Below are 24503 nucleotides of genomic sequence, written 5' to 3' on the forward strand. Positions count from 1 at the left end.
GCATTTCACCGGAGTACCGGGAGGTTACCGGAACCCCCCGGTAACTTAATGGGCCTTAATGGGCCTAGTGGAGGAAGAGGAGAGGAGGCCAAGGGGCAGCCGCGCGCCCCTCCCCCCCTCCCCAAGTCTGAATTGGAAAAGGAGGGGGGTGCCCCCCCCCCCTTTCCTTTCCCTCTCTCTCTCTCCTTCCCCTCAAGTCCTAGTCCAACATGGAAAAGGGGGGAGTCCTACTCCCGGTGGGAATAGGACTTCTCCTGGCGCGCCCTCCTCCTGGCCGGCCGCACCCCCCTTTGCTCCTTTATATACGGGGGCGGGGCGCACCCTAGAGACACAACAATTGATCCTTGAGATCTCTTAGCCGTGTGCGGTGCCCCCCTCCACCATAGTCCTTGATAATATTGTAGTGGTGCTTAGGCGAAGCCCTCCGACAGTAGAACATCAAGATCGTCACCACGCCGTCGTGCTGACGGAACTCTTCCCCGACACTTTGCTGGATCGGAGTCCGGGGATCGTCATCGAGCTGAACATGTTCTAGAACTCGGAGGTGCCATAGTTTCAGTGCTTGATCGGTCGGGTCGTGAAGACGTACGACTACATCAACCGCGTTGTTATAACACTTCTGCTTTCGGTCTACGAGGGTACATGGACATACTCTCCCCTCTCGTTGCTATGCATCACCATGATCTTGCGTGTGCGTAGGAATTTTTTTGAAATTACTACGTTCCCCAACAGTGGCATCCGAGCCAGGTTTTATGCGTAGATGTCATATGCACGAGTAGAACACAAGTGAGTTGTGGGCGATATAAGTCATACTGCTTACCAGCATGTCATACTTTGGTTCGGCGGTATTGTTGGATGAAGCAGCCCGAACCGACATTACGCGCACGCTTACGCGAGACTGGTTCTACCAACGTGCTTTGCACACAGGTGGCTGGTGGGTGTCAGTTTCTCCAACTTTAGTTGAATCGAGTGTGGCTACGCCCGGTCCTTGTGAAGGTTAAAACAGCACCAACTGGACAAACTATCGTTGTGGTTTTGATGCATAGGTAAGAACGGTTCTTGCTAAGCCCGTAGCAGCCACGTAAAACTTGCAACAACAAAGTAGAGGACGTCTAACTTGTTTTTGCAGGGCATGTTGTGATCTGATATGGTCAAGACATGATGCTAAATTTTATTGTATGAGATGATCATGTTTTGTAGCTGAGTTATCGGCAACTGGCAGGAGCCATATGGTTGTCACTTTATTGTATGCAATGCAATCGCCCTGTAATGCTTTACTTTATCTCTAAGCGGTAGCGATAGTCGTAGAAGCATAAGATTGGCGAGACGATAATGATGCTACGATGGAGATCAAGGTGTCACGCCGGTGACGATGGTGATCATGACGGTGCTTCGAAGATGGAGATCACAAGCACAAGATGATGATGGCCATATCATATCACTTATAATGATTGCATGTGATGTTTATCTTTTATGCATCTTATCTTGCTTTGATTGACGGTAGCATTATAAGATGATCCCTCACTAAATTATCATAGTAAAAGTGTTCTCCCTGAGTATGCACCGTTGTGAAAGTTCTTCATGTTGAGACACCACGTGATGATCGGGTGTGATAGGCTCTACGTTCAAATACAACGGGTGCAAAATAGTTGCACACGCGGAATACTCAGGTTAAACTTGACGAGCCTAGCATATAACAGATATGGCATCGGAACACGGAGACCGAAAGGTCGAGCGTGAATCATATAGTAGATATGATCAACATATTGATGTTCACCGTTGAAACTACTCCATCTCACGTGATGATCGGACATGGTGTAATTGATATGGATCACGTAATCACTTAGAGGATTAGAGGGATGTCTATCTAAGTGGGAGTTCTTTAGTAATATGATTAATTGAACTTAAATTTATCATGAACTTAGTACCTGATAGTATCTTGCTTGTTTATGTTGATTGTAGATAGATGGCCCGTGTTGTTGTTCTGTTAAATTTTAATGTGTTCCTTGAGAAAGCAAAGTTTAAAGATGATGGTAGCAATTACACGGACTGGGTCCGTAACTTGAGGATTATCCTCATTGCTGCATAGAAGAATTACGTCCTGGAAGCACCGCTGGGTGTCAGGCCTACTGCTGGAGCAACGCCAGATGTTATGAACGTTTGGCAGAGCAAAGCTGATGACTACTCTATAGTTCAGTGTGCCATGCTTTACGGCTTAGAACCGGGTCTTCAACGACATTTTGAACGTCATGGAGCATATGAGATGTTCCAAGAGTTGAAGTTAATATTTCAAGCAAATGCCCGGATTGAGAGATATGAAGTCTCCAATAAGTTCTATAGCTGCAAGATGGAGGAGAACAGTTCTGTCAGTGAGCATATACTCAAAATGTCTGGGTATAATAATCACTTGATTCAACTGGGAGTTAATCTTCCGGATGATAGCATCATTGACAGAATTCTCCAATCACTGCCACCAAGCTACAAGAGCTTTGTGATGAACTATAATATGCAAGGGATGGAAAAGACTATTCCTGAGCTCTTCGTGATGCTAAAAGCTGCGGAGGTAGAAATCAAGAAGGAGCATCAAGTGTTGATGGTTAACAAGACCACTAGTTTCAAGAAAAAGGGCAAAGGGAAGAAGAAGGGAAACTTCAAGAAGAAGAACAAGCAAGTTGTAGCTTAGGAGAAGAAACCCAAGTCTGGACCTAAGCCTGAAACTGAGTGCTTCTACTGCAAGCAGACTGGTCACTGGAAGCGGAACTGCCCCAAGTATTTGGCGGATAAGAAGGATGGCAAGGTGAACAAAGGTATATGTGATATACATGTTATTGATGTGTACCTTACTAATGCTCGCAGTAGCACCTGGGTATTTGATACTGGTTCCGTTGCTAATATTTGCAACTCGAAACAGGGACTACGGATTAAGCGAAGATTAGCTAAAGATGAGGTGACGATGCGCGTGGGAAATGGTTCCAAAGTCGATGTGATCGCGGTTGGCACGCTACCTCTACATCTACCTTCAGGATTAGTTTTAGACCTAAATAATTGTTATTTGGTGCCAGCGTTGAGCATGAACATTATATCTGGATCTTGTTTGATGCGAGACGGTTATTCATTTAAATCAGAAAATAATGGTTGTTCTATTTATATGAGTAAAATCTTTTATGGTCATGCACCCTTGAAGAGTGGTATATTTTTATTGAATCTCGATAGTAGTGATACACATATTCATAATGTTGATGCCAAAAGATGCAGAGTTGATGATGATACTGCAACTTATTTGTGGCACTGCCATTTAGGTCATATCGGTGTAAAGCGCATGAAGAAACTCCATACTAATGGACTTTTGGAACAACTTGATTATGAATCACTTGGTACTTGCGAACCGTGCCTCATGGGCAAGATGACTAAAACACAGTTCTCCGGTACTATGGAGAGAGCAATTGATTTATTGGAGATCATACATACAGATGTATGTGGTCCAATGAATGTTGAGGCTCGTGGCGGATATTGTTATTTTCTCACCTTCACAGATGATGTGAGCAGATATGGGTATATCTACTTAATGAAGCATAAGTTTGAAACATTTGAAAAGTTCAAATAATTTCAGAGTGAAGTTGAAAATCATCGTAACAAGAAAATAAAGTTTCTACGATCTGATCGTGGAGGAGAATATTTGAGTTACGAGTTTGGTCTACATTTGAAACAATGCGGAATAGTTTCGCAACTAACGCCACCCGGAACACCAAAGCGTAATGGTGTGTCCGAATGTCGTAATCGTACTTTACTAGATATGGTGCGATCTACGATGTCTCTTACAGATTTACCGCTATCATATTGGGGTTATGCTTTAGAGACGGCCGCATTCACGTTAAATAGGGCACCATCAAAATCCGTTGAGACGACGCCTTATGAACTGTGGTTTGGCAAGAAACCAAAGTTGTCATTTCTGAAAGTTTGGGGCTGCGATGCTTATGTGAAAAAGCTTCAACCTGATAAGCTCGAACCCAAATCGGAGAAATGTGTCTTCATAGGATACCCAAAGGAGACTGTTGGGTACACCTTCTATCACAGATCCGAAGGCAAGACGTTTGTCACTAAATTCGGAAACTTTCTGGAGAAGGAGTTTCTCTTGAAAGAAGTGAGTGGGAGGAAAGTAGAACTTGATGAGGTAACTGTACCCGCTCCCTTATTGGAAAGTAGTATATCGCAGAAACAGGTTTCTATGACACCTACACCAATTAGTGAGGAAGATAATGATGATGATCATGAAACTTCAGATCAAGTTGTTACTGAACCTCGTAGATCAACCAGAGTAAGATCTGCACCAGAGTGGTACGGTAATCCCATTCTGGAAGTCATGTTACTAGACCATGATGAACCTACGAACTATGAAGAAGCGATGGTGAGCCTAGATTCCGAAAAATGCCTTGAGGCCATGAAATCTGAGATGGGATCCATGTATGAGAACAAAGTGTGGACTTTGGTTGACTTGCCTGATGATCGGCAAGCAATTGAAAATAAATGGATCTTCAAGAAAAAGACTGATGCTGACGGTAATGTTACTGTCTACAAAGCTCGACTTGTCGCGAAAGGTTTTTGACAAGTTCAAGGGGTTGACTACGATGAGACCTTCTCACCCGTAGCAATGCTTAAGTCTGTCTGAATCATGTTAGCAATTGCCGCATTTTATGATTATGAAATATGGCAGATGGATGTCAAAACTGCATTCCTGAATGGATTTCTAGAAGAAGAGTTGTATATGATGCAACCGGAAGGTTTTGTCGATCCAAAGGGAGCTAACAAAGTGTGCAAGCTCCAGCGATCCATTTATGGACTGGTGCAAGCCTCTCGGAATTGGAATAAACGCTTTGATAGTGTGATCAAAGCATTTGGTTTTATACAGACTTTTGGAGAAGCCTATATTTACAAGAAAGTGAGTGGGAGCTCTGTAGCATTTCTAATACTATATGTGGATGACATATTGCTGATCAGAAATGATATAGAATTTCTGGATAGCATAAAGGGATACTTGAATAAGAGTTTTTCAATGAAAGACCTCGGTGAAGCTGCTTACATATTGGACATTAAGATCTATAGAGATAGATCAAGACGCTTAATTGGACTTTCACAAAGCACATACCTTGACAAAGTTTTGAAGAAGTTCAAAATGGATCAAGCAAAGAAAGGGTTCTTGCCTATATTACAAGGTGTGAAGTTGAGTAAGACTCAATGCCCGACCATGGCAGAAGATAGAGAAAAGATGAAAGAAGTTCCCTATGCTTCAACCATAGGATCTATCATGTATGCAATGCTGTGTACCAGACCCGATGTGTGCCTTGCTATAAGTTTAGCAGGGAGGTACCAAAGTAATCCAGGAGTGGATCACTGGACAGCGGTCAAGAACATCCTAAAATACCTGAAAAGAACTAAGGATATGTTTCTCGTTTATGGAGGTGACAAAGAGCTCATCGTAAATGGTTACGTTGATGCAAGCTTTGACACTGATTCGGACGATTCTAAATCGCAAACCGGATACGTGTTTACATTGAACGGTGGAGCTGTCAGTTCGTGCAGTGCTAAACAAAGCGTTGTGGCGGGATCTACATGTGAAGCGGAGTACATAGCTGCTTCGGAAGCAGCAAACGAAGGAGTCTGGATGAAGGAGTTCATATCCTATCTAGGTGTCATACCTAGTGCATCGGGTCCAATGAAAATCTTTTGTGACAATACTGGTGCAATTGCGTTGGCGAAGGAATCTAGATTTCACAAAAGAACCAAGCACATCAAGAGACGCTTCAATTCCATTCGGGATTTAGTCCAAGTGGGAGACATAGAAATTTGCAAGATACATACGGATCTGAATGTAGCAGACCCGTTGACTAAGCCTCTTCCATGAGCAAAACATGATCAGCACTAAGGCTCCATGGGTGTTAGAATCATTACAGTGTAATCTAGATTATTGACTCTAGTGCAAGTGGGAGACTGAAGGAAATATGCCCTAGAGGCAGTAATAAAGTTATTATTTATTTCCTTATATCATGATAAATGTTTATTATTCATGCTTGAATTGTATTAACCGGAAACATAATACATGTGTGAATACATAGACAAACAGAGTGTCACTAGTATGCCTCTACTTGACTAGCTTGTTGATCAAAGATGGTTATGTTTCCTAACCATAGACATGTGTTGTCATTTGATTAACAGGATCACATCATTAGGAGAATGATGTGATTGACATGACCCATTTTGTTAGCTTAGCACACGATCATTTAGTATATTGTTATTGCTTTCTTCATGACTTATACATGTTACTATGATTATGAGATTATGCAACTCCCGTGTACCAGAGGAACACTTTGTGTGCTACCAAACGTCACAACATAACTGGGTGATTATAAAGGAGCTCTACAGGTGTCTCCAAAGGTACATGTTGGGTTAGCGTATTTCGAGATTAGGATTTGTCACTCCGATTGTCGAAGAGGTATCTCTGGGCCCTCTCGATAATGCACATCACTTAAGCCTTGCAAGCATTGCAACTAATGAGTTAGTTGTGATATGATGTATTATGGAACGAGGAGACTTGCCGGTAAAGAGATTGAACTAGGTATTGAGAAACCGACGATCGAATCTCGGGCAAGTAACATACCGATGACAAAGGGAACAACGTATGTTGTTATGCGGTCTGACCGATAAAGATCTTCGTAGAATATGTGGGAGCCAATATGAGCATCTAGGTTCCTCTATTGGTTATTGACCGGAGACGTATCTCGGTCATGTCTACATTGTTCTCGAACCCGTAGGGTCCGCACGCTTAAAGTTATGATGACAGTTTCATTATGAGTTTATATGTTTTGATGTACCGAAGGTTGTTCGGAGTCCCGGATGTGATCACGGACATGATGAGGAGTCTCTAAATGGTCGAGACATGAAGATTGATATATTAGAAGTCTATGTTTGGACATCGGAAGTGTTCCAGGTGAAATCGGCATTTTACCGGAGTACCGGGAGGTTACCGGAACCCCCCGGTAACTTAATGGGCCTTAATGGGCCTAGTGGAGGAAGAGGAGAGGAGGCCAAGGGGCAGCCGCGCGCCCCTTCCCCCCAAGTCCGAATTGGACAAGGAGGGGGGCGGCGCCCCCCCCTTTCCTTTCCCTCTCTCCCTTCTTCCCCCCAAGTCCTAGTCCAACATGGAAAAGGGGGGAGTCCTACTCCCGGTAGTGGCGCGCCCTCCTCCTGGCCGGTCGCACCCCCCTTTCTCCTTTATATACGGGGGCGGGGGGCACCCTAGAGACACAACAATTGATCCTTGAGATCTCTTAGCCGTGTGCGGTGCCCCCCTCCACCATAGTCCTCGATAATATTGTAGTGGTGCTTAGGCGAAGCCCTGCGACAGTAGAACATCAAGATCGTCACCACACCGTCGTGCTGACGGAAGTCTTCCCCGACACTTTGCTGGATCGGAGTCCGGGGATCGTCATCAAGCTAAAGTTGTGCTAGAACTCAGAGGTGCCATAGTTTTGGTGCTTGATCGGTCGGGCCGTGAAGACGTATGACCACATCAACCACGTTGTTATAATGCTTCCGCTTTCGGTCTACGAGGGTACGTGGACATACTCTCCCCTCTCTTTAATATGCATCACCATGATCTTGCGTGTGCGTAGGATTTTTTTGAAATTACTACGTTCCCCAACAATTTGCATTTGTGGCATAGCCTCTTCTTGTAGTCAATGGATGAGGAATCATTGCTCCTTGAGGATTTTCCAAAGCGACCACGTCTTGAGAACTTCTGAAATTTCTTCACGAGCAATGCTAGCAGAGTCCTCATCTTCAGACTCAGAGACTGCCTTGGCCTTCAGAGCATGTGATCTGCCATAGCTCGAACCATAGAGATCTCTCTTCTCAGCAAGTTGGAACTCATGAGTATTTAGCCTCTCGAGGATATCAGCGGGATCAATTGACTTGTAATCAACACGTTCTTGAATCATCAGTGCCAGAGTATCAAATGAAGAATCGAGCGATCTCAGCAATTTCTTCACCACCTCATGGTCGGTGATGTCAGTGGCGCCAAGCGCTTGAAGCTCATTTGAGATGTCAGTGAGGCGATCGAAGGTTTGCTGAACATTTTCATTGTCGAGTCCTTTGAAGCGGTTGAAGAGATTGCGAAGAACGTCAACACGAGAGTCATGTTGAGTTGAGACTCCTTCATTCACTTTGGACAACCTAACCCAGATAAGCTTAGCGGTTTCCAAAACACTCACTCTAACATATTGCCCTTTGCTCAGATGGCCACATATGATATTCTTCGCTTGAGAATCGAGTTGCTTGAATCTCCTCACATCCGTGGCGTTCAGAGAAGGTGTGACTGAGGGAACACCATTTTCCACAACATACCAGAGATCATTGTCAATTGCCTCAAGATGCATTCGCATCTTGTTCTTCCAGTAGGGGTAGTCCATCCCATCAAAGGTAGGACACCCAGCAGAGACCTTGATCATACCTGTGATCGACATAACTAAAACTCCAGGCGGTTAGACCAAAGTCACAGAGAACAAGGGAGTACCTTGCTCTGATACCAATTGAAAGTGCGTTATATCGACTGGAGGGGGGTGAATAGGCGATTTTTATGAATTCTTCACTGAGGAATTTGCTGGTGAGGAAATTCCTAAATGAAGAACTACTTGTAGCGGAATAAGTACTCAAAAGTCAACACAGCAGAATACAAACACAGTCATCATGATGAAATGAAGACAAGCACAGAGTACAGAAAGCGTAAGCACAGGATAACACAGAAAGAAGATGGACATACTGAAGAAATTGAACTGAGGAAATTGAGAAAGTCTTCAGTAAAAGTCTTCAAACAGATATGAACAAGCACACAACAACAGAACTGAGGAAATGAAAGAGTTGAGGAAATAGAACCAGTAAGCTCGGTGAATACAATGATTTGGTAGACCAGATCCAACTGTTGTCTCAGTTGTACATCTGGTTGAAGCGGCTGAGTATTTAAAATCGAGGACACACAGTCCCGGACACACAGTCCTCACCGTATTCTCCTTGAGCTAAGGTCACACTGACCCCGCCCAATCACTTGTGGTAATTCTTCAGGTGACTTCCAAACCTTCACAGACTAGGTCACTCGGTGATCCACAATTCCTCTTGGATGCTCTAGACCATGACGCCTAACCATCTGGAAGAAGCACAGTCTTCAAAGGTAACAAGCGTCAGATCCACGCATGATCAATCTCTTCAGTGATGCTCAGTCACTTTGGTTTCGTAGGTGTTGGGTTTGGGTTTTCCTCACTTGATGATTTTCGCTCAAACTCCTCGGAGGATGGGATGCTCTCAAATGACAAGTGTCAGTTTCTCTCGGAGCAACCAACCAGCTAGTGGTTGTAGGGGGGTGAGGGAGTCCTGGATTAGGGGGTGTCCGGATGGCCGGACTCCCAGACTATGAAGATACAAGATTGAAGACTTCGTCCCATGTGTGGATAGGGACTTTCCTTGGCGTGGAAGGCAAGCTTGGCGATATGATATGAAGATCTCCTCCCATTGTAACCGACTCTGTGTAACCCTAGCCCTCTCCGGTTTCTATATAAACCGGAGAGTTTTAGTCCGTAGGACGAACAACAATCATACCATAGGCTAGCTTCTAGGGTTTAGCCTCTCTGATCTCGTGGTAGATCAACTCTTGTACTACCCATATCATCAATATTAATCAAGCAGGAGTAGGGTTTTACCTCCACCGAGAGGGCCCGAACCTGGGTAAAAACATCGTGTCTCTTGTCTCCTGTTACCATCCGCCTAGACGCACAGTTCGGGACCCCCTGCCCGAGATCCGCCGGTTTTGATACCGACATTGGTGCTTTCATTGAGAGTTCCTCTGTGTCGTCACCTTTAGGCCCGACGGCTTCTTCGATCGTCAACCACGACGCGGTCCAGGGTGAGACTTTTCTCCCCGGACAGATATTCGTATTCGACGGCTCCGCACTGCGGGCCAACTCGCTTGGCCATCTGGAGCAGATCGGAAGCTACACCCCTGGCCATCAGGTCAGGTTTTGAAGTTTAAACTACACGGCCGACATCTGCGGGGACTTGATCTTCAATGGATTCGAGCCATGGCCGAGCGTGCCGCACCGTCTCGATGGGCATTGTCGGTGTCAAAACCAGCGGATCTCGGGTAGGGGGTCCCGAACTATGCGTCTAGGCGGATGGTAATAGGAGACAAGGGAAACGATGTTTTTACCCAGGTTCGGGCCCTCTCGGTGGAGGTAAAACCCTACTCTTGCTTGATTGATATTGATGGTATGGGTATTACAAGAGTTGATCTACCACGAGATCAGAGAGGCTAAACCCTAGAAGCTAGCCTATGATATGATTGTTGTTCGTCCTATGGACTAAAAGTCTCCGATTTATATAGACACCGGAGAGGGCTAGGGTTACACAGAGTCGGTTACAATGGGAGGAGATCTTCATATCGTATCGCCAAGCTTGCCTTCCACGCCAAGGAAAGTCCCAATCCGAACACGGGATGGAGTCTTCAATCTTGTATCTTCATAGTCCGGGAGTCCGGCCAAAGGTCATAGTCCGGTCATCCGGACACCCCCTAATCCAGGACTCCCTCAGTAGCCCCCGAACTAGGCTTCAATGACGACGAGTCCGACGCGCAAGTTGTCTACGGCATTGCAAGGCGGGTTCTTCTCTAGCTTCATATACTTGTAGAATAGTGTTCGGCTTCTGATAAATGTTGCGCTCCTTGGCTTCCACGCCCAATAAAGGCCATTTTCCATGTGTCGAACGAATGCGAAAAGCCAGGGTATTTTTGCACTTTCCCCCCTAGCAACTCAAATGAGCTGTCTATAAAAAGAGACGGGGATCTAGATCCGAACCACACCATCTCCCCTTCGCAAGCTTTCATCGGAGCACTTCTGACCAAAAAATCCATTCCATCATGGACAGCCGACGCGGCTCCTCCTCTCGTGCTCCCAGCCCCAAGCCTGGGGAATGGGAGAGATGCTCCGTCCCGCATAGTGAACTTATAGTGCTTCAATCCAAGGGGCTCCTTCCCCCAGCATATATGGTCCCAGTTAGAGCTGGGATCGCCACCTATAGCGGCGGAGAGCAAGCAGAGAGCATCCCTCATCCCTCTCGAGGAGAGCGGGTATGCCTAGTCCCTTATTTAATAAGAGGACTTGGATTTCCAATTCATCCGTTTCTCCGAGGGTTGCTGGAGTTCTACGGCCTCCAACTACACCACCTCACGTCAGCCTCCATTCTGCACATTGCGGGCTTCGTGGCTGTCTGCAAACTATTTTTGGGCGTTGAGGCCCATTTCGCGCTGTGGAAGAGGTTGTTTTGCCTCGTGCCCCATTCTCAGGAGGGGTCTATTTATCAAGTGGGCCGGGCCGAACTATGGCACATTGCTGGGACCGGATATCTATCCGGCACCCCAAAGAGGGCGTCCGAGGACTGGCCCTCGGAGTGGTTTTACATAGATGACGTCCCCCTGCTGGGCCCTGTACGGATCAGCCTCCCTGAGTTCAATAATGCTCCATTGAAGAAGCGCCTGAGATGGCGCCCGTGGAATCCTCAGAGGGAAACTGACAGGGACGTGCTTTACCCGATGAGCTGGATAAGGTTGTTGGCTCATTCTGGACTGGCCATGATTAAGGTCATGACCATATGCATTACGCGGGGGGTGCAGCCGCTTCAATACAGAGGCCACCCCATGTGGGATTTCAACGGGGAGACGCCACCCGGTGCGGTCGTAAGGGGCCAGATTCGGCCGCCACCTTAACGAGAATTTTATCCGCTTTGTACAAGGAAGAAGAAGAGGAATTCCTCCGTGTGAACCCGGAGGGCGGATTCTCCATGTACAATCCTCCAAGTTGGGTAAGCGAACAATTTTACTTATCTACCTGCTTTCGAAATTCCCATGATTAGGTATTCAGTCTGGTGATATTAATGCAGGAGTTACGCCCGACGGTGAAGGAGATCAACAGCTCTCCCCACAGCCCGAGGACCCAGAACGGTCCCTCGATCTGGATTTCCAAGAGGATCCGGACTTATGTGTGGAGTTAATTGATGGGGTGTTTCACCAATTGAGTAAGGACAACACCTTAGTGGCCATTACAGCCGACTATCTCGGATTACTTCCAGCCTCAAAGGTAGCCGAGACCGAAGTCCTGGTACCTCAAAGGAGATCCATCCCTGCCTTATTTTGAATGCTGTAGACCAATAGTGTTTCGTTTTGTAGGGGAAATCCTTGAGGTGGAGTGCCGGGCCCACGATGGGCAGGCAACAAGGGCCGCTAAAGCCAGGCGGGCAAAAAAGAAGTGCGGACCAGATCGAGACTCCGGTGCAACGGTACGACATGCGAATATCACGCCTAGGGTCTATGCCCTCAAGTCATTCTAACGCCCATGTTCTTCTTAGGAAGAAGAGAGCCCGCCGGACTATATCCACCGGCCAAACATCAAGGCCGGGTCCGGAAGCAGAGGCGGACACGGGACGCGTGTCGGGCGTTCCTCGGACAGAGGATGCAAACGGGCTATCTGCCACCAATTCAAAGGTGGAGAGCGCCATGAACCACTGGCATCGCCAGACTGTTCTTCAGGACGCATGTTTTCCCCGAAGGCGTTAAACGCCTTTAATACAGGAGATGCGTACCTCCGTGCCGCTCGAAATGGTCTAGCCAGGGCCACGGAGCAATATGTAAAAGACATACGGGTGAGTAAATTTGATAGTTATATATGTCAGTAGCCCCCGAGACTTGAAATATTTAAGATAATTGTTTTTAAGGGTCATGTGTTATGCAGGGTCTTACAGAGAAGAACACGCAACTATCTCAGGATTTGGCGGAGTGCAAGGCCCAACTCGAGGCCGCACTGGCCGCTTCAGCAATTGGAAAGGAGACCCCCTCAGGTAATGTATGCTCCCAAAAATAATTCCATTGCAAAGTGCGGCATGTGTGAAATGCTAACGATAACAATGCAGATGAAGCCAGAGTAAATCCGGACAAGCAACAACTCCTACGCCAGCTAAAGGCTGGCGAGAGCGTGCTGACAAGGGTGAGGCAAGAGAAGAACAAACTTCAAGGCGCCAATACCCAGCTGGGCGAGGAACTAAAGGCTGTTCGTATCCAGCTGTCTGCTTCCCTAAAGGAGAATCAGCGACTTCGACGCGGCATTTTTAGTAAGTGCTTGAGCGAATTCTAGAAAAAAAATCGGTGAAGAAGTCGATTGACAGAGCTATGTCTGTAGGTCTGCTGACGGGTCATCCTGCGGAGGAAATGCCCGGTTCAACGGGGGACCTTCTTCCCGAGTTGTTGCAACTGCATGAACGAGTTCGGCAGGCAATGCGAGGTGTCGTCCAAGCTATGTGGCCATCCCTTTCCGCGCCCGAAGGCCTTGGGGAGCTTGCAAAGAAGCTGGAGGGAGTGCGGCAGCGCTTTCGGTTGTGGAAGATATCGGCCTGCCGCCAAGGTGCCAGGGAGGCCTGGGCCATGGTGAAGACTCGGTACTCGAAGGCTGACCCAAACCACATGGCCGAGGTCGGCCCTATGGGTCCTGACGGAAAGGAGATCCCTGTCAGCTTAGTATATGGCCAGGTAGAACTGGCTGCAAAGTATTCCCAACAGGACTGTAAATTAGACCGCCTGCTGGATGGTATTGAAGAAGAGTATACCGAGTCGGATTGACTCTGTAATTGAAAAATGACATAAAAATGCCTTCTAGCCGGATTGTAGATCGTTTGTCATTGCGGACCTTTTCGCTTCGACCTTCGGACCCTATAGTCCGGAGTGTGTCCGAATACCCTCTCGATTATGTAAGAATCGGGGCATGCATGGAGACAAGGCGTAGGGGTCATAATTGCTTTAGCAAACAAGTGCCCAACTAGTTATGTTATATTACATGGTTAGTAAGAAACATCTTCCAGGGAGAATAGTTCCGTTAGGGGTTCCTTTCCCTGGGAGGCATGCCCTAAAGTGCATGTCCGGACTGCTGAAAAGAGCAGAAAAGCATCTGGGGGCAGATAAATAAACAAGAAAAATCATCTTTTAATTCACCGACCGAATATTCCCTTAAGAACGCTAGCTTTCAGCTTCACCCAGTCTGAGGTACACATCCGGCTGACCCGGCGGTAACAATCGCAGAGGTGCTCGCTTTACCACCTAGCCGAACGAACGGGACCGTAGGGGTAAGCACAGGAGCCAGGCAACCCAGCTTGGCCAAAACTTAAGTCATATCGATGCATATAATGGTGTATAAAAAGGTTCATGCGGAAGTATCACACATGTTTTGGGCATGAGGCCCATTTAGATAAACTTCTGATAAAGAAGCCTCCAGGTAGGATGAGCGCGGGTGGCGCGTCAAGTATGTGCGAACAATGCGCAGGCAAGCCCCTAAGGGCTTGGGAGAAGAAAAGGGGGAGGGAGAAGGAGAGAAATGCCACACAACTTAATGTGAAAAAATAAAAAAGGGGACAGAGGAAGGAGACGAACACGGAGTCTGGCACTAGGCGTAGAATCTTCGTAGGCGTGCTGCGTTCCATGGGTTCGGCTGGAGTCGGTTGTCCGATGCATTCCGCAGACGGTACTCTCCGCCAGTCAGTACTTGGTCGATTATGAAGGGACCCTCCCATTTGGGCTTTAGTTTGTCCTTTTTCTTGTCTGGCAGGCGGAGAACTAGTTCACCAACGTTGTAAGCTTTGGCCCGTACTTCTCTGCTTTGATATCTTCGGGCCTGTTGTTGATAGAATGCGGAACGAGCTTTTGCCACATCGCGCTCCTCCTCCAATGCGTCCAAGTTGTCCTGCCGATCGAGCTCGGCTTCTCTTTCTTCGTACATGCGCACTCGAGGTGAGTCATGTATTATGTCGCAGGGCAGAACTACCTCTGCGCCGTATACCATAAAAAATGGTGTGAATCCGGTAGTACAATTCGGCATGGTCCACAGCCCCCAGAGTACGAAGTCAAGCTCCTCTACCCAGTGCGTGTTTGATTCCTTGAGGGATCGCACTAGTCTGGGTTTGATGCCGCTCATAATGAGACTGTTGGCTCGTTCGACTTGACTGTTGGTTTGTGGGTGATAGACTGAGGCGTAGTCGAGCTTGATGCCCATGTTTTTGCACCAGAGTTTAACTTCGTCAGCCGTAAAGTTTGTGTCGTTGTCAGTTATGATGCTGTGGGGGACGCCGTAACAGTGTACAACCCCGGATGTGAAGTCTATCACCAGTCCGGATTCGGCCGTCTTTACAGGCTTGGCCTCTATCCATTTGGTGAATTTGTCCACCATAACCAGTAGGTATTTTTTCTTGTGGGTTCCTCCTTTAAGGGGTCCAACCTTGTCAAGCCCCCAGACCGTAAAAGGCCAGGTAATGGGTATGGTTTGTAGGGCGGTAGGCGGCATGTGGCTTTGATTTGCGAATAATTGGCAACCGACGCATCGCTCCACTAAATCCTGAGCGTCTGCCCGGGCCGTTGGCCAATAAAATCCGGTACGGAAGGCCTTGCTTACTAGGGCCCGGGCTGCGGCATGGTGCCTGCCGAGTCCATCATGGATTTCAGCCAGAAGGTTTCGCCCTTCCTCTTCGGAGATACATCTTTGAAGGACTCCGGTTGTGCTTTTCTTATAAAGCTCTCCCTCGTGGACTTTGTAGGCCTTAGATCGCTGCACTATGCAACGGGCTTTGTTTTGGTCCTCGGGAAGTTCCTGCCTAGTTAGGTAGGCTAGGAATGGTTCTGTCCATGGGGCAATGACTGCCATTATTGTGTGGGCTGACGGTGTTGTTTCAGTGGCGGAGCCACCAACTGTGTCAGAGTGTTCGGTGAGAGGCAGCGTGGTTGCGTCCGGGCTATTGTTTCCGGACTCTCCCTCCCATGATACTGACGGCTTGAACAGCCTCTCAAGGAAGATGTTGGGAGGGACGGCATCGCGCTTGGCGCCGATGCGTGCCAACACGTCTGCTGCCTGGTTGTTCTCCCGGGCTATGTGATGAAATTCGAGCCCCTCAAACCGAGCTGACATTTTGAGGACGGCATTGCGATAAGCTGCCATTTTCGGATCCTTGGCATCAAAGTCTCCATTTATTTGGGATACCGCGAGGTTTGAATCCCCGCGGACTTCTAGGCGCTGAATGCCCATGGAGACTGCCATCCGGAGACCATGTAGAAGGGCCTCGTATTCGGCTGCGTTGTTGGAATCCATGTACATTATCTGAAGTACATATTGTACTGTATCTCCGATTGGGGACGTCAGAACGATGCCAGCCCCCAGACCAGCCAACATTTTGGAGCCGTCGAAGTGCATGATCCAATTGGAGTATGCGCCGTACTCTTTAGGGAGCTCGACTTCAGTCCATTCGGCGATGAAGTCGGCCAAAACCCGCGACTTAATAGCTCACCTTGGCTTGTAAGTTATGTCGAACGGGAGGAGCTCGATGGCCCATTTGGCAATCCGGCCCGTTGCGTCGCGGTTGTTTATAATATCATTAAGGGGTACTTCAGATGCCACTGTTATTGAACACTCTTGAAAATAGTGTCGCAACTTCCGGGATGCCATGAACACCGCGTATGCTATCTTTTGATAATGTGGGTACCGTGACTTGCATGGAGTTAGGACAGTGGACACGTAGTAAACTGGTTTTTGGAGAGGGAACTTGTGTCCGTCCGTTGCTCGTTCGATGACGAGCACCGCGCTTACAAGTTGGTGGGTTGCCACGATGTATAATAGCATTGGTTCGCCCATGGTGGGCATGGTCAGGACCGGATTTGTTGCCAGTATGGCTTTGATTTCTTCGAGTCCGGCCGTGGCAGTGTCCGTCCACTCGAAGTGTTCGGTGCGCCGCAGGAGGCAATAAAGGGGCAATGCCTTTTCTCCCAAGCGGGAGATAAAGCGGCTTAGAGCCGCCATGCATCCTATCAATTTTTGCATTTGTTTGAGGTGTTTTGGGGTATCCAATTGTGACAGGGCTCGGATCTTGGCTGTTTGATGTGAATCCTTGGACGGATCGCTTGTCGTATTGAGTGCGGCGCCCTCTGTCGCTTTAGATCGATCGTTGGGTCGTCTATCCGACCTGGTGGCTTCCTTGTTTTTCGACTGTGGGGGCTTTATGGCCTCTTCATCGAATTCCGGTAGTAGTTTCCGCTTCGGATAGCTCTTTGTGTGACGACTGTTGCCGTACTTGTGTGCAGTATTGAGTAGTTTGTTCCATCTGATCCTGAGTGCATCTTCTGCTGTTTTGAGCCTCCGCTTCTGCTGTTTCAGGCTACGTGCAGTGGCGACGAGCCTTTGGTGGAGGTTCTAATGTTCCGGCAATTAGTCCGGCGTGAGGTCGTCCGGACTATTATCTTTTCCTGGGTTTGGTTGTTTGGACGGTTGCTCAATGGCATGTTCGTCTTCCGTTGATTCTCCCTGCTCTATGGCTGGGTCTGTCGACGTGGGGCTTTGCGTGGCGCCTACGTCGCCGCTTTGATTGTTTTTCGAGGGAACGATCCTTGTTTGCGCCCTTTCGATCCTCGTTGTTATCCCTTTTGGGTGTGTCCACCATGTATACATCGTATGATGAGATGGCTTTCCAGTTCCCTATAGGTGCTGGTTCTTGGTCTTTTCCTTCATCGGCGTCCATACCGTCGATGTCTTCGGAGTCAAAGTCGAGCATGTCGGTTGAATCGTCGAAAATGGCTACAAAGTGGGTGGTGGGTGGGTTTCAAATTTCTTCGTCGTCCGTATCCCAACCCTGCTGACCATAGTCCGGCCAGGGCTCCCCTGACAAAGAGAGAGATTTTAGGGAGTTCAGGATATCGCCAAAGTGCGAGTGCTGAAAGACGTCCGCGGCGGTGAACTCCATGATCGGACCCCAATCGGGTTCGATCGGAAGGGGTGCGGAAAATTCGGAGTCCGGCACCTTGGAGTCACGGGCCTTGCAAAGGACTAGGCTGGTATTCAGCTCTATCACCGTAGAGATTGCGGCTCCTGGGGCGGCGTCTAGCTGTCTGTCCCTGGTTAGCGCGGTCGGCTCCAAACTGATGGTCGGTGCGGACTCCTGAGCGGCCATCTGGGCGCTGTCCGGCGGCAGAGCTAGGTCATGCCTGTCGAGACAGTGCGGCGCGCTCGGCCGTGGCTCGAATCTGCTGAAGATCAAGTCCCCGCGAATGTCGGCCGTGTAGTTTAAGCTTCCAAACCTGACCTGATGGCCAGGGGCGTAGCTTTCAATCTGCTCCAGGTGGCCAAACGAGTTGGCCCGTAGTGCAAAGCCGCCGAATACGAAGATCTGTCCGGGGAAAAAAGCCTCGCCCCGGACTGCGTCGTGGTTGATGATCAAAGAAGCCATCGGGCCTAAAGGCGACGACACAGAGGAACTCTCAATGAAAGCACCAATTTCGGTGTCAAAACCAGCGGATCTCGGGTAGGGGGTCCCGAACTGTGCGTCTAGGCGGATGGTAACAGGAGACAAGGGACACGATGTTTTTACCCAGGTTCGGGCCCTCTCGGTGGAGGTAAAACCCTACTCCTGCTTGATTGATATTCATGGTATGGGTATTACAAGAGTTGATCTACCACGAGATCAGAGAGGCTAAACCCTAGAAGCTAGCCTATGGTATGATTGTTGTTCGTCCTACGGACTAAAACTCTCCACTTTATATAGACACCGGAGAGGGCTAGGATGACACAGAGTCGGTTACAATGGGAGGATATCTTCATATCGTATCGCCAAGCTTGCCTTTCACGCCAAGGAAAGTCCCTATCCGGACACGGGACGGAGTCTTCAATCTTGTATCTTCATAGTCCGGGAGTCCGGCCAAAGGTCATAGTCCGGGAGTCCGGCCAAAGGTCATAGTCCGGCCATCCGGACACCCCCTAATCCAGGACTCCCTCATGCATGATCTAGCTCTGCCGCCGGACAGCGCCCAATGCGCCGCTCAGGTATCCGCTCCGACCATTAGCTCGGAGCCGACTATGCTAGTTAGGGACAGATGGTTGGACGCCGTCCCAGGAGCCGCAATCTCTACGGCGATAGAGCCGAATACCAGCCTAGTCCTTTGCAAGGCCCGTGAATCCAAGGTGCCGGACTCCGTTCCGAACTCCGAATATTCCGCACCCCTTCCGATCGAACCCAACTGGGCTCCGACCATGGAGTTCACCGCCGCGGACGTCTTTCAGCACTCGCCCTTTGGCGATGTCTTGGATTCACTAAAGTCTCTCTTTTTGTCAGGAGAGCCCTGGCCGGACTATGGTCAGCAGGGATGGGATGCGGACAACAAACAATTTCGAAACCCACCCACCACACACTTTATAGCCACTGTCAATGATATAACCGACATGCTCGACCTCGACTCCGAAGACATCGACGGCACGGACGCCGATGGAGGAGACGACCAAGAACCAGCACCTATAGGGCACTGGGAAGCCACCTCATCATACGATGTATACATGGTGGACACACCTAAAAGAGACGATAACGAGGATCAAAAGGGCGCAACCAGGGATCGCTCCCTCGAAAAACAATCAAAGCAGCGACGTAAGCGCCACGCCAAGCCCCACCTCGACAAAGACCCAGCCACAGAGCAGGGCGAATCAACGGAAGGCGAACACGCCATCGAGCAACCGTCCAAACAGGGCGGACAATCCGAACAACCAATCTCCGGGAAAGATAATAGTCCGGACAACCTCACGCCAAACAAATTGCTGGAACATCAGAACCTCCACCAAAGGCTCGTTGCCACTGCACGTAGCCTGAAAAAACAGAAGCAGAGGTTCAAAACAGCGGAAGATGCACTCAAAATCAGATGGGGCAAAGTACTCAATACCGGACACAAATACGGCAACAGTCGTCACACAAAGAGCTACCCTAAGCGAAAACTACTACCGGAATTTGACGAAGAGGCCATAAAGCCCCCACAGTCAAAAAATAAGGAAGCCACCAGGTCGGATAGACGACCCCACGATCGGTCTCAAGCGACAAAGGGCGCCGCACTCAATACGGCGCGCGATCCACCTAAGGATTCACATCAAAAAACTGGCCCAACTAGATGCATATACGGGCCAACAAAGCAAGCTCCAGCGAGTAATGCAACACCACAAATATCCGAACATCATGGCACACCTACATACAGGGGCGCCGCACATCCCCTATGTTTTACCGATAAGGTGCTGGGTCACGAATTCCCAGCGGGATTCAAGCCCGTGAACATAGAAGCATACGACGGAACAACAGACCCCGGAGTCTGGATCGAGGATTATATCCTCCACATACACATGGCCAGAGGAGATGACCTTCACACCATAAAATACTTACCCCTTAAACTCAAAGGGCCAGCCCGGCATTGGCTTAAAAGCCTTCCTGAAAACACCATACGAAGTTGGGAAGCGCTCGAGGACGCTTACCGGGGAAATTTTCAACGGACCTATGTCCGACCTCCGGATGCAGATGATCTGAGTCATATAACTCAGCAGCCCGGAGAGTCAGCCCGGGAACTCTAGAACAGATTCCTTACTAAAAAGAATCAGATAGTCGACTGTCCGGATGCCGAGGCCCTAGCAGCTTTCAAACATAGCGTCCGAGACGAATGGCTCTCCAGACACCTCGGCCAAGAAAAGCCAAGAACAATGGCCGCATTAACAAGCCTCATGACCTACTTTTGCGCAGGAGAGGGTAGCTGGTTGGCAAGAAGCAGCACCAGCGACCCGAGCACATCCGAACTCAGAGATGGAAACGGGAAACCGTGCCGTAACAAAGAACAGCGCCGGATCAAGGATAATAGCTCGATGAGCACGGCAGTCAATGCCGGATTCAAAAGCTCTCGGCAAAATCAGAAAAAATCGCCACCCAAAGATGACAGGGACGAACTGTCTAACCTCAACAAAATCCTGGACAAGATATGTCAAATCCACAGTACCCCCGGGAGACCTGCAAACCATACCCACAGAGATTGTTGGGCTTCAAACAGTCCAGTAAACTCAACGCCAAACACAAGGGGCTCGACACACCTAGTGAGGATGACGACGCACCCCACAAGCAGAACACCGGAGAACAAAGGAAGTTCCCACAAGAAATCAAAACGGTAAATTCACTTCAGATGTCAAAAGGGAAAAACAGAACGGCGCCCACGAAGACACGCGCCACACGGCCAGCCCCAGAGGAGCACCCGCTGGTTGTTACAACCAATCACCTTTGATTATCAGGATTACTCCAGAGGGGCCCAGAACGCAGGCTGGACTGCCTTGGTCTTAAATCCGGTTATTGACGGACTATAATTTACAGGAGTCCTTATGGACGGCGGCAGTGACTTAAACCTGTTGTATCAGGACACAATCCGCAAACTAGGGGTAAACCCAGCTATAATTTGCCATGGCAACACTTCCTTTCAAGGAGTCACGCCGGGCCCAGATACCCAGAGCATGGGTTCCCTTTCATTAGAAGTCACGTTCGGCTCACCCGACAACTTCCGAAGCGAAAAGCTAACCTTCCACATCGCCCCATTCGTGAGTTGCTATCAAGCGCTAGTGGGACGTGAAGCTTTCGCCCACTTTAGCGCAATACTGCATTATGCATCCCTTACACTTAAAATGCCCGGCCCACGAGGCATCATCTCATTACAGGGGAATATCAATTGACCCCTAAAGTACGGGTAATGGTGCGGCTGCCTGGACAGCCGCACACTAATTCAGCCCTACTATCTCGGACACGGCTCGACGAGTCCGGCGTCAACATACATGGGCTTAATAGCCGCATAACCCTGTACAAGGGACTCCGCGTGTTCATGCCAGGAGACAATACGGCTCACTTCTTGCTCCAACTATATTTTGTTTATTCTAATATAGATTTCTCGCACGTTTATTTTTTTCTCTACTAAAGTTCCTCTTTCTCGCAGACGAACACCGTGCTACGCCCGTCTAGGATACGGCACAACGGAGACACAGGCGCAGACGTGCAGTAGGGACCTGTTCCAAGGATTCTTTACAGATTAAGACCCTGCGTAAACCTTTTTTACTGTCTCTTGTTGACAACATCCCCCGGTTTTTGCTATAACCGAGGAGGAGGCTGGCGTCTTGGCATGTGGCCACGCCAGAATTTTGCGCGTACCTGGACACTAGGGGCTTTTTTACCAAGGGCTCTGTGTCGGCCCGTCTTCATAAAGACCGAATACCTTAGGGAGTGTTCGGCGTCGCGAGTTTGGCCTTATATGCATCAGCTCCGAATCATGTCTTTGGTCAAATGTTGGGTTTGCCCGGCTCCTGTGTTTTGCTGCCTTACGTTCCGCTCTATCGGCTAAGGTGGCACCAGGAGAACTACTGCGATTGTGCCCGGTTCGGCCAGGCGAGCACCTCAGTAGAGAAAGCCGAAAACTGACTATCATGATATAGCGAGAGACTGGTCAACCACTCGATGACTCTCGGAATCTTTAGGATTCCTCCGCATTAACGAAGGGCCGCTTCCCGGTCAGGCACACACGCGCCCCGAATTCGGGCGAGCGCGGTGCCCCTAGGGGCTATTAAGTAGCCCCACTGTCAAACTGCAATGGCTAAGTGAAAGCGATAAAGCATTATAGTCCGGTTGCCTAGTTCGCCGCGCTATCACCTCCTTTGTAGGACCAAGACGTTGGATTAAGTGTGAAAAAGCGCATTTTTGCGAACACCCCCGCATTATATGCGTGGGGGCTGAAGCCAACGACTGCCATCTTTCAGGTTATATACACATATACATTAAAACGGCCGCACAGGAGGTATTATAATTCTTGCAAGCACAAGTATAAAAAGCTTTTATATTCTATCAAAATATTCCTTTTACAATCGCACATGCTATTCGAACACTACATCCTTCGAGCACTGCGCTTCTATTAAACGAGTTCCTGGAAGAACTTCCTCAAAGTAGTGCCTGGCAGGCACCCGGCCTTCGTCCAAATCCCGGGATGCGACAACACTGGCCTCCATATCCGCCCAGTATGTCTTGACACGGGCAAGAGCCATTTGTGCACCCTCTATGCATGCCGACCTCTTCATTGCATCAACATGCGGCACAGAACCAAGGAACTGCTGCACCAATCCAAAATAACTCTTCGGCTCTGGCTCCCCCAGCCACAAACGACTCGCGACATACTTCATGGCGAGTCCGGATAACCTGTTCAGCTCCGCAAAGGCGGCCAAACGGTCGGATACCAAAAGTGGGCGTTCTGGATTATGGAACTGTGACCAAAAAAGTTCTTCCAATTTATGGTCGCCTCGACCTCGAAAGTTTTCGGTCGCGTCTGCCGCACTCGCTGCCACATCTAGATAAGTGTTTTCCGCACTCCACTGCTGGTCTAACGGAGAATACCTAGGATCCCCGAACTTCATCCGCAGCATATAGGGCTTTCCAGCCGTGATATCTCCGGCCTGACGCAGCTCCTCCTTCATAGCTCTCATTGCAGAGCGAGCATCCTTGGCCTCAGCAGTGATCTTCTCAAGGTCCTCCTGCGCCGTCCTTTCTTCTTGTTCAAAAAATTCACAGCGGTCAGTAGCATCCTTCAATTTTATGGCCATCTCGGCTATTACCTTCTTGCTCTGGCAGTGAGCGGCCTGTTCGGCCTTCAGCTCTTCAGTCGCCTTAACGGCAGCCGCATCACTTCTCCTTGCTTGCTCCTTGGCTCGGGCAAGTTCCGCCCGCAGGTTCTCCACGGCAGGAGCACCATCTGCAATACGCACATATATTGTAAGGCACGAGCATCGAACTTCTCTTATCAGATATCTGTGGAGCATACCTTGTGCCTCGTCTAGCCGCTTATTTACAAGCGCAATGTCGGCATCTGCCACGTCAAGCTGCCGCTTTAGTTCGGCAGATTCATCAGTCCGGCTAGCCACCGAACGCCTCGCCACCATCATAAAAAGGTGACATTTTATTCCTGGGGTTTTTGATCCTCCGTGCGCCATCATTCTTGACGACACACAGAGTCTCAGGGGCTACTATTTATACAGGGCGCATTTTATGCGGCTCTACCAAAAGGTACATCTTTTCACGTACCTCAATGCCTGTTAGTAAACTCCTGGCGACCTCGTACAACCCGCTTTCCGCGGATGAAATCCTTCCTATCACCGTGTTCATCAACATACGATGTTCTTCTGAGATGGACGCTCGCCTGAGCAGATCCTTCAGCCTCTCCGACCGCGCACCAGAGGGCACCGGACTAGCCCGAGGACCTTTTTCAGGATCCGGACTTGGAGAATACCGACGGGACCACACCTCGGGGTCGCCTGCCTCATAAGTGGGTGCAGCTAGGGGAGGCGTTTCGCTCTCCATCATTTCCGGATGAAGATTCCCTGAAGACGAGCTCTGCTGAGAAGGGTTGAGGTCCGAACTGCAAGGTAATATTTTGGTTATCTTCCTCATAAATGAAATAGGGATACCACTAATTTTTGAATCCCTCTCTTTACTTACGGCTCGGAGGAAAACTAATCCCCTTGAGGGCGTAATGCGGCCAAGGCAGTATCCGGCGTCGGATCCTCTGACAAAGATTTCTTCCC

The sequence above is a fragment of the Triticum dicoccoides genome, chromosome 1B, assembly GCF_002162155.2.
Source record: "Triticum dicoccoides isolate Atlit2015 ecotype Zavitan chromosome 1B, WEW_v2.0, whole genome shotgun sequence".
Classification (NCBI taxonomy): Eukaryota; Viridiplantae; Streptophyta; class Magnoliopsida; order Poales; family Poaceae; genus Triticum; species Triticum dicoccoides.